General features: G+C 36.0%; 7 non-coding genes across 7 annotated transcripts; all 7 read left to right on the top strand.

Moving 5' to 3' along the window:
• Positions 1 to 809: 809 nt before the first annotated feature.
• Positions 810 to 892, top strand: TRNAL-UAG (transfer RNA leucine (anticodon UAG)). Its single transcript has one exon. It is a non-coding gene; the product is annotated as a tRNA-Leu (tRNA).
• A 1,922-nt stretch (positions 893 to 2,814) lies between these two features.
• Positions 2,815 to 2,897, top strand: TRNAL-UAG (transfer RNA leucine (anticodon UAG)). Its single transcript has one exon. It is a non-coding gene; the product is annotated as a tRNA-Leu (tRNA).
• Positions 2,898 to 4,800: 1,903 nt separating this feature from the next.
• On the top strand, positions 4,801 to 4,883 carry TRNAL-UAG (transfer RNA leucine (anticodon UAG)). The gene has a single exon. It is a non-coding gene; the product is annotated as a tRNA-Leu (tRNA).
• An 835-nt stretch (positions 4,884 to 5,718) lies between these two features.
• TRNAF-GAA (transfer RNA phenylalanine (anticodon GAA)) lies at positions 5,719 to 5,791 on the top strand. The gene has a single exon. It is a non-coding gene; the product is annotated as a tRNA-Phe (tRNA).
• A 993-nt stretch (positions 5,792 to 6,784) lies between these two features.
• TRNAL-UAG (transfer RNA leucine (anticodon UAG)) lies at positions 6,785 to 6,867 on the top strand. The gene has a single exon. It is a non-coding gene; the product is annotated as a tRNA-Leu (tRNA).
• An 835-nt stretch (positions 6,868 to 7,702) lies between these two features.
• Positions 7,703 to 7,775, top strand: TRNAF-GAA (transfer RNA phenylalanine (anticodon GAA)). The gene has a single exon. It is a non-coding gene; the product is annotated as a tRNA-Phe (tRNA).
• Positions 7,776 to 8,768: 993 nt separating this feature from the next.
• TRNAL-UAG (transfer RNA leucine (anticodon UAG)) lies at positions 8,769 to 8,851 on the top strand. The gene has a single exon. It is a non-coding gene; the product is annotated as a tRNA-Leu (tRNA).
• The last annotated feature ends 663 nt before the right edge of the window (positions 8,852 to 9,514 follow it).

Raw genomic sequence — 9,514 nt, 5'->3', positions numbered from 1 at the left:
TATTTCAGATTGACTTAGCTGTAAGAGGATTAAAAGGTAACCTGATAGCTGAAACAGACAGCACTTATCAGACACTAGCTGAATGATTATAGTCAGCTTGTTTGACTTTGAAACACTGAGGCATTACTGAGACAAATGTCCTTAAAAAATATGCTGTGGACAAAGTCAAAAAGGCAAAAAACACAAGCTCCACACAGGTCCGTCATCTTTAATTTGAAATATAGGAGGTTTCTACTTTAATGGTGAGACAAAGCATCTACATATTTGACATTGCTCCAGTGAGTAGAGCCCACTTAAAAATGTATGGGTTGCTTGTCTCTGCAAGCAAAAGCTGGGCACTAAACTGGCATACTTGCAATGCTGGATGGTTCAGAGTGAAAACACCTATAGGCTGACAATAGTAATTGCAGGTGTTGATTAACTCATTGTGCAAAATAATTTCTAAAATGTGGTCACTTTGGGAGGTTTTCTGCTGTTTTGGTACTCTGCAAATTTCATCTGCAAGGTATTCCTGCAAAATCTGCATTGCAAAACCCAAATAGGGCTCTTCCTTTCAAAGCCCTGCTGTGTGGCCAAACAGTAGTTTCTGAAGAAATGTGGTGCATCACCGCTTTTGTGAGAAATCTAACATTTCTAATATCCAAACAAAATAAATGGAGGTTTAAAAATTAATGCAGACGAAAAGTACGCATATAAAAAATGTTATTTATTGACTTTTTTGGGGTGGTGTGACAAGTTTTTAATCACAAGGAATGGTAACATTTCTGCTGACTAGCATGGAAGGAGTTAAGTTCCAATTGCATATCGAAGTCAAGATGGCAGAGTGGTCTAAGGCGCTGCGTTTAGGTTGCAGTTTCCCCTGGAGGCGTGGGTTCAAATCCCACTTCTGACATCAACATTTAATTTCAAGAAACTTTATCTTCATGTAATGTGGTTTTGAAAAATTTCCTGAGAGTCTTTGGAGTGAATCTGAATTTGTCCTCTCAAAAAAGAACTCTAGGAACATCAAACAGATTTTTTGTGCATATGTCTGTTGTTCTTTTGGCACTAGAAAAATCTTTTGGCACTAGAAAAATCCTTTGGACAGTCAATGAGGAGGGACTATTTCACCTCTTTGTGTTCTCTGTCCCTATTAGGGTAGGGAATCAACCTTCTACAGTGCTGTCATGAAATATATCTAGAAACGGATTTGCTGGTAAGTCTACTTTCATAGTTTTCACCTCACACATCAATAGACCATAACGATATTTAATAAACAAAAACTTAACAAGTAGGTAATCATAGTTTAAAAAATGTGAAATGCCCATGTCATTCTGACATGTTTCAGCACATTTTGGGACAAATGGTCTCACTTTTAACAATCAATAAAATATTTTCTCTAAATTTTTGTCTCTTTTTTGCTCCAATTGTTTGTATCTCATAAAAAATAAAACTTGATGTAACATTATGCATGCAAATTGTGTTTTATGTGCGACCATGACCTATTCTAGAAGCACAGGGTCAGAATTATACTGGTGCATGGAGACAAACTGAAAATGTAAAAATTCAATGGCAAAATTGCTGTCTTTTTCTACTCATTCACAAATAGTTAATGAATGTTATTAAATATGTACAGCAAAATGGAAGGCGTTTCAAATAGAAATCATGCTTCAAAAAACAGTCAAATGAAAAATTATAATATATCCCTCCAGGTGTGACACTTGACATTTGCAGAGTGTCAAACCCCCCAGAAAATGTATAGATATGGCCGAAATAGCTCAGTTGGGAGAGCGTTAGACTGAAGATCTAAAGGTCCCTGGTCCAATCCTGGGTTTCGGCAAAATGCTTTTTCTTCACCGCTTACATTTTAAGGAGATATTAAACAAAGCACATGGACTGATCATGATCAAAAGGCCTAAAAATCTTAACTATCTACAGAAAACAAAATGTTAAAAATTTGAGAAACGGTAACTTTTTCCTTTTGAACACATGAATGTTTTTTAGTAATTTTTCCTCTATTTTGTTTTATTTCAGATTGACTTAGCTGTAAGAGGATTAAAAGGTAACCTGATAGCTGAAACAGACAGCACTTATCAGACACTAGCTGAATGATTATAGTCAGCTTGTTTGACTTTGAAACACTGAGGCATTACTGAGACAAATGTCCTTAAAAAATATGCTGTGGACAAAGTCAAAAAGGCAAAAAACACAAGCTCCACACAGGTCCGTCATCTTTAATTTGAAATATAGGAGGTTTCTACTTTAATGGTGAGACAAAGCATCTACATATTTGACATTGCTCCAGTGAGTAGAGCCCACTTAAAAATGTATGGGTTGCTTGTCTCTGCAAGTAAAAGCTGGGCACTAAACTGGCATACTTGCAATGCTGGATGGTTCAGAGTGAAAACACCTATAGGCTGACAATAGTAATTGCAGGTGTTGATTAACTCATTGTGCAAAATAATTTCTAAAATGTGGTCACTTTGGGAGGTTTTCTGCTGTTTTGGTACTCTGCAAATTTCATCTGCAAGGTATTCCTGCAAAATCTGCATTGCAAAACCCAAATAGGGCTCTTCCTTTCAAAGCCCTGCTGTGTGGCCAAACAGTAGTTTCTGAAGAAATGTGGTGCATCACCGCATTTGTGAGAAATCTAACATTTCTAATATCCAAACAAAATAAATGGAGGTTTAAAAATTAATGCAGACGAAAAGTACGCATATAAAAAATGTTATTTATTGACTTTTTTGGGGTGGTGTGACAAGTTTTTAATCACAAGGAATGGTAACATTTCTGCTGACTAGCATGGAAGGAGTTAAGTTCCAATTGCATATCGAAGTCAAGATGGCCGAGTGGTCTAAGGCGCTGCGTTTAGGTTGCAGTTTCCCCTGGAGGCGTGGGTTCAAATCCCACTTCTGACATCAACATTTAATTTCAAGAAACTTTATCTTCATGTAATGTGGTTTTGAAAAATTTCCTGAGAGTCTTTGGAGTGAATCTGAATTTGTCCTCTCAAAAAAGAACTCTAGGAACATCAAACAGATTTTTTGTGCATATGTCTGTTGTTCTTTTGGCACTAGAAAAATCCTTTGGACAGTCAATGAGGAGGGACTATTTCACCTCTTTGTGTTCTCTGTCCCTATTAGGGTAGGGAATCAACCTTCTACAGTGCTGTCATGAAATATATCTAGAAACGGATTTGCTGGTAAGTCTACTTTCATAGTTTTCACCTCACACATCAATAGACCATAACGATATTTAATAAACAAAAACTTAACAAGTAGGTAATCATAGTTTAAAAAATGTGAAATGCCCATGTCATTCTGACATGTTTCAGCACATTTTGGGACAAATGGTCTCACTTTTAACAATCAATAAAATATTTTCTCTAAATTTTTGTCTCTTTTTTGCTCCAATTGTTTGCATCTCATAAAAAATAAAACTTGATGTAACATTATGCATGCAAATTGTGTTTTATGTGCGACCATGACCTATTCTAGAAGCACAGGGTCAGAATTATACTGGTGCATGGAGACAAACTGAAAATGTAAAAATTCAATGGCAAAATTGCTGTCTTTTTCTACTCATTCACAAATAGTTAATGAATGTTATTAAATATGTACAGCAAAATGGAAGGCGTTTCAAATAGAAATCATGCTTCAAAAAACAGTCAAATGAAAAATTATAATATATCCCTCCAGGTGTGACACTTGACATTTGCAGAGTGTCAAACCCCCCAGAAAATGTATAGATATGGCCGAAATAGCTCAGTTGGGAGAGCGTTAGACTGAAGATCTAAAGGTCCCTAGTCCAATCCCGGGTTTCGGCAAAATGCTTTTTCTTCACCGTTTACATTTTAAGGAGATATTAAACAAAGCACATGGACTGATCATGATCAAAAGGCCTAAAAATCTTAACTATCTACAGAAAACAAAATGTTAAAAATTTGAGAAACGGTAACTTTTTCCTTTTGAACACATGAATGTTTTTTAGTAATTTTTCCTCTATTTTGTTTTATTTCAGATTGACTTAGCTGTAAGAGGATTAAAAGGTAACCTGATAGCTGAAACAGACAGCACTTATCAGACACTAGCTGAATGATTATAGTCAGCTTGTTTGACTTTGAAACACTGAGGCATTACTGAGACAAATGTCCTTAAAAAATATGCTGTGGACAAAGTCAAAAAGGCAAAAAACACAAGCTCCACACAGGTCCGTCATCTTTAATTTGAAATATAGGAGGTTTCTACTTTAATGGTGAGACAAAGCATCTACATATTTGACATTGCTCCAGTGAGTAGAGCCCACTTAAAAATGTATGGGTTGCTTGTCTCTGCAAGCAAAAGCTGGGCACTAAACTGGCATACTTGCAATGCTGGATGGTTCAGAGTGAAAACACCTATAGGCTGACAATAGTAATTGCAGGTGTTGATTAACTCATTGTGCAAAATAATTTCTAAAATGTGGTCACTTTGGGAGGTTTTCTGCTGTTTTGGTACTCTGCAAATTTCATCTGCAAGGTATTCCTGCAAAATCTGCATTGCAAAACCCAAATAGGGCTCTTCCTTTCAAAGCCCTGCTGTGTGGCCAAACAGTAGTTTCTGAAGAAATGTGGTGCATCACCGCATTTGTGAGAAATCTAACATTTCTAATATCCAAACAAAATAAATGGAGGTTTAAAAATTAATGCAGACGAAAAGTACGCATATAAAAAATGTTATTTATTGACTTTTTTGGGGTGGTGTGACAAGTTTTTAATCACAAGGAATGGTAACATTTCTGCTGACTAGCATGGAAGGAGTTAAGTTCCAATTGCATATCGAAGTCAAGATGGCCGAGTGGTCTAAGGCGCTGCGTTTAGGTTGCAGTTTCCCCTGGAGGCGTGGGTTCAAATCCCACTTCTGACATCAACATTTAATTTCAAGAAACTTTATCATCATGTAATGTGGTTTTGAAAAATTTCCTGAGAGTCTTTGGAGTGAATCTGAATTTGTCCTCTCAAAAAAGAACTCTAGGAACATCAAACAGATTTTTTGTGCATATGTCTGTTGTTCTTTTGGCACTAGAAAAATCCTTTGGACAGTCAATGAGGAGGGACTATTTCACCTCTTTGTGTTCTCTGTCCCTATTAGGGTAGGGAATCAACCTTCTACAGTGCTGTCATGAAATATATCTAGAAACGGATTTGCTGGTAAGTCTACTTTCATAGTTTTCACCTCATACATCAATAGACCATAACGATATTTAATAAACAAAAACTTAACAAGTAGGTAATCATAGTTTAAAAAATGTGAAATGCCCATGTCATTCTGACATGTTTCAGCACATTTTGGGACAAATGGTCTCACTTTTAACAATCAATAAAATATTTTCTCTAAATTTTTGTCTCTTTTTTGCTCCAATTGTTTGCATCTCATAAAAAATAAAACTTGATGTAACATTATGCATGCAAATTGTGTTTTATGTGCGACCATGACCTATTCTAGAAGCACAGGGTCAGAATTATACTGGTGCATGGAGACAAACTGAAAATGTAAAAATTCAATGGCAAAATTGCTGTCTTTTTCTACTCATTCACAAATAGTTAATGAATGTTATTAAATATGTACAGCAAAATGGAAGGCGTTTCAAATAGAAATCATGCTTCAAAAAACAGTCAAATGAAAAATTATAATATATCCCTCCAGGTGTGACACTTGACATTTGCAGAGTGTCAAACCCCCCAGAAAATGTATAGATATGGCCGAAATAGCTCAGTTGGGAGAGCGTTAGACTGAAGATCTAAAGGTCCCTGGTCCAATCCCGGGTTTCGGCAAAATGCTTTTTCTTCACCGTTTACATTTTAAGGAGATATTAAACAAAGCACATGGACTGATCATGATCAAAAGGCCTAAAAATCTTAACTATCTACAGAAAACAAAATGTTAAAAATTTGAGAAACGGTAACTTTTTCCTTTTGAACACATGAATGTTTTTTAGTAATTTTTCCTCTATTTTGTTTTATTTCAGATTGACTTAGCTGTAAGAGGATTAAAAGGTAACCTGATAGCTGAAACAGACAGCACTTATCAGACACTAGCTGAATGATTAGTCAGCTTGTTTGACTTTGAAACACTGAGGCATTACTGAGACAAATGTCCTTAAAAAATATACTGTGGACAAAGTCAAAAAGGCAAAAAACACAAGCTCCACACAGGTCCGTCATCTTTAATTTGAAATATAGGAGGTTTCTACTTTAATGGTGAGACAAAGCATCTACATATTTGACATTGCTCCAGTGAGTAGAGCCCACTTAAAAATGTATGGGTTGCTTGTCTCTGCAAGCAAAAGCTGGGCACTAAACTGGCATACTTGCAATGCTGGATGGCTCAGAGTGAAAACACCTATAGGCTGACAATAGTAATTGCAGGTGTTGATTAACTCATTGTGCAAAATAATTTCTAAAATGTGGTCACTTTGGGAGGTTTTCTGCTGTTTTGGTACTCTGCAAATTTCATCTGCAAGGTATTCCTGCAAAATCTGCATTGCAAAACCCAAATAGGGCTCTTCCTTTCAAAGCCCTGCTGTGTGGCCAAACAGTAGTTTCTGAAGAAATGTGGTGCATCACCGCATTTGTGAGAAATCTAACATTTCTAATATCCAAACAAAATAAATGGAGGTTTAAAAATTAATGCAGACGAAAAGTACGCATATAAAAAATGTTATTTATTGACTTTTTTGGGGTGGTGTGACAAGTTTTTAATCACAAGGAATGGTAACATTTCTGCTGACTAGCATGGAAGGAGTTAAGTTCCAATTGCATATCGAAGTCAAGATGGCCGAGTGGTCTAAGGCGCTGCGTTTAGGTTGCAGTTTCCCCTGGAGGCGTGGGTTCAAATCCCACTTCTGACATCAACATTTAATTTCAAGAAACTTTATCATCATGTAATGTGGTTTTGAAAAATTTCCTGAGAGTCTTTGGAGTGAATCTGAATTTGTCCTCTCAAAAAAGAACTCTAGGAACATCAAACAGATTTTTTGTGCATATGTCTGTTGTTCTTTTGGCACTAGAAAAATCCTTTGGACAGTCAATGAGGAGGGACTATTTCACCTCTTTGTGTTCTCTGTCCCTATTAGGGTAGGGAATCAACCTTCTACAGTGCTGTCATGAAATATATCTAGAAACGGATTTGCTGGTAAGTCTACTTTCATAGTTTTCACCTCATACATCAATAGACCATAACGATATTTAATAAACAAAAACTTAACAAGTAGGTAATCATAGTTTAAAAAATGTGAAATGCCCATGTCATTCTGACATGTTTCAGCACATTTTGGGACAAATGGTCTCACTTTTAACAATCAATAAAATATTTTCTCTAAATTTTTGTCTCTTTTTTGCTCCAATTGTTTGCATCTCATAAAAAATAAAACTTGATGTAACATTATGCATGCAAATTGTGTTTTATGTGCGACCATGACCTATTCTAGAAGCACAGGGTCAGAATTATACTGGTGCATGGAGACAAACTGAAAATGTAAAAATTCAATGGCAAAATTGCTGTCTTTTTCTACTCATTCACAAATAGTTAATGAATGTTATTAAATATGTACAGCAAAATGGAAGGCGTTTCAAATAGAAATCATGCTTCAAAAAACAGTCAAATGAAAAATTATAATATATCCCTCCAGGTGTGACACTTGACATTTGCAGAGTGTCAAACCCCCCAGAAAATGTATAGATATGGCCGAAATAGCTCAGTTGGGAGAGCGTTAGACTGAAGATCTAAAGGTCCCTGGTCCAATCCCGGGTTTCGGCAAAATGCTTTTTCTTCACCGTTTACATTTTAAGGAGATATTAAACAAAGCACATGGACTGATCATGATCAAAAGGCCTAAAAATCTTAACTATCTACAGAAAACAAAATGTTAAAAATTTGAGAAACGGTAACTTTTTCCTTTTGAACACATGAATGTTTTTTAGTAATTTTTCCTCTATTTTGTTTTATTTCAGATTGACTTAGCTGTAAGAGGATTAAAAGGTAACCTGATAGCTGAAACAGACAGCACTTATCAGACACTAGCTGAATGATTAGTCAGCTTGTTTGACTTTGAAACACTGAGGCATTACTGAGACAAATGTCCTTAAAAAATATACTGTGGACAAAGTCAAAAAGGCAAAAAACACAAGCTCCACACAGGTCCGTCATCTTTAATTTGAAATATAGGAGGTTTCTACTTTAATGGTGAGACAAAGCATCTACATATTTGACATTGCTCCAGTGAGTAGAGCCCACTTAAAAATGTATGGGTTGCTTGTCTCTGCAAGCAAAAGCTGGGCACTAAACTGGCATACTTGCAATGCTGGATGGTTCAGAGTGAAAACACCTATAGGCTGACAATAGTAATTGCAGGTGTTGATTAACTCATTGTGCAAAATAATTTCTAAAATGTGGTCACTTTGGGAGGTTTTCTGCTGTTTTGGTACTCTGCAAATTTCATCTGCAAGGTATTCCTGCAAAATCTGCATTGCAAAACCCAAATAGGGCTCTTCCTTTCAAAGCCCTGCTGTGTGGCCAAACAGTAGTTTCTGAAGAAATGTGGTGCATCACCGCATTTGTGAGAAATCTAACATTTCTAATATCCAAACAAAATAAATGGAGGTTTAAAAATTAATGCAGACGAAAAGTACGCATATAAAAAATGTTATTTATTGACTTTTTTGGGGTGGTGTGACAAGTTTTTAATCACAAGGAATGGTAACATTTCTGCTGACTAGCATGGAAGGAGTTAAGTTCCAATTGCATATCGAAGTCAAGATGGCAGAGTGGTCTAAGGCGCTGCGTTTAGGTTGCAGTTTCCCCTGGAGGCGTGGGTTCAAATCCCACTTCTGACATCAACATTTAATTTCAAGAAATTTTATCTTCATGTAATGTGGTTTTGAAAAATTTCCTGAGAGTCTTTGGAGTGAATCTGAATTTGTCCTCTCAAAAAAGAACTCTAGGAACATCAAACAGATTTTTGTCCATATGTCTGTTGTTCTTTTGGCACTAGAAAAATCCTTTGGACAGTCAATGAGGAGGGACTATTTCACCTCTTTGTGTTCTCTGTCCCTATTAGGGTAGGGAATCAACCTTCTACAGTGCTGTCATGAAATATATCTAGAAACGGATTTGCTGGTAAGTCTACTTTCATAGTTTTCACCTCATACATCAATAGACCATAACGATATTTAATAAACAAAAACTTAACAAGTAGGTAATCATAGTTTAAAAAATGTGAAATGCCCATGTCATTCTGACATGTTTCAGCACATTTTGGGACAAATGGTCTCACTTTTAACAATCAATAAAATATTTTCTCTAAATTTTTGTCTCTTTTTTGCTCCAATTGTTTGCATCTCATAAAAAATAAAACTTGATGTAACATTATGCATGCAAATTGTGTTTTATGTGCGACCATGACCTATTCTAGAAGCACAGGGTCAGAATTATACTGGTGCATGGAGACAAACTGAAAATGTAAAAATTCAATGGCAAAATTGCTGTCTTTTTCTACT

This window comes from Dendrobates tinctorius, unplaced genomic scaffold (genome assembly GCF_039654945.1).
Source record: "Dendrobates tinctorius isolate UK_male_01 unplaced genomic scaffold, ASM3965494v1 ptg000184l, whole genome shotgun sequence".
Classification (NCBI taxonomy): Eukaryota; Metazoa; Chordata; class Amphibia; order Anura; family Dendrobatidae; genus Dendrobates; species Dendrobates tinctorius.
Note: the sequence above shows the minus strand (reverse complement) of the source record. Positions and strands in the feature narration are given on the sequence as shown.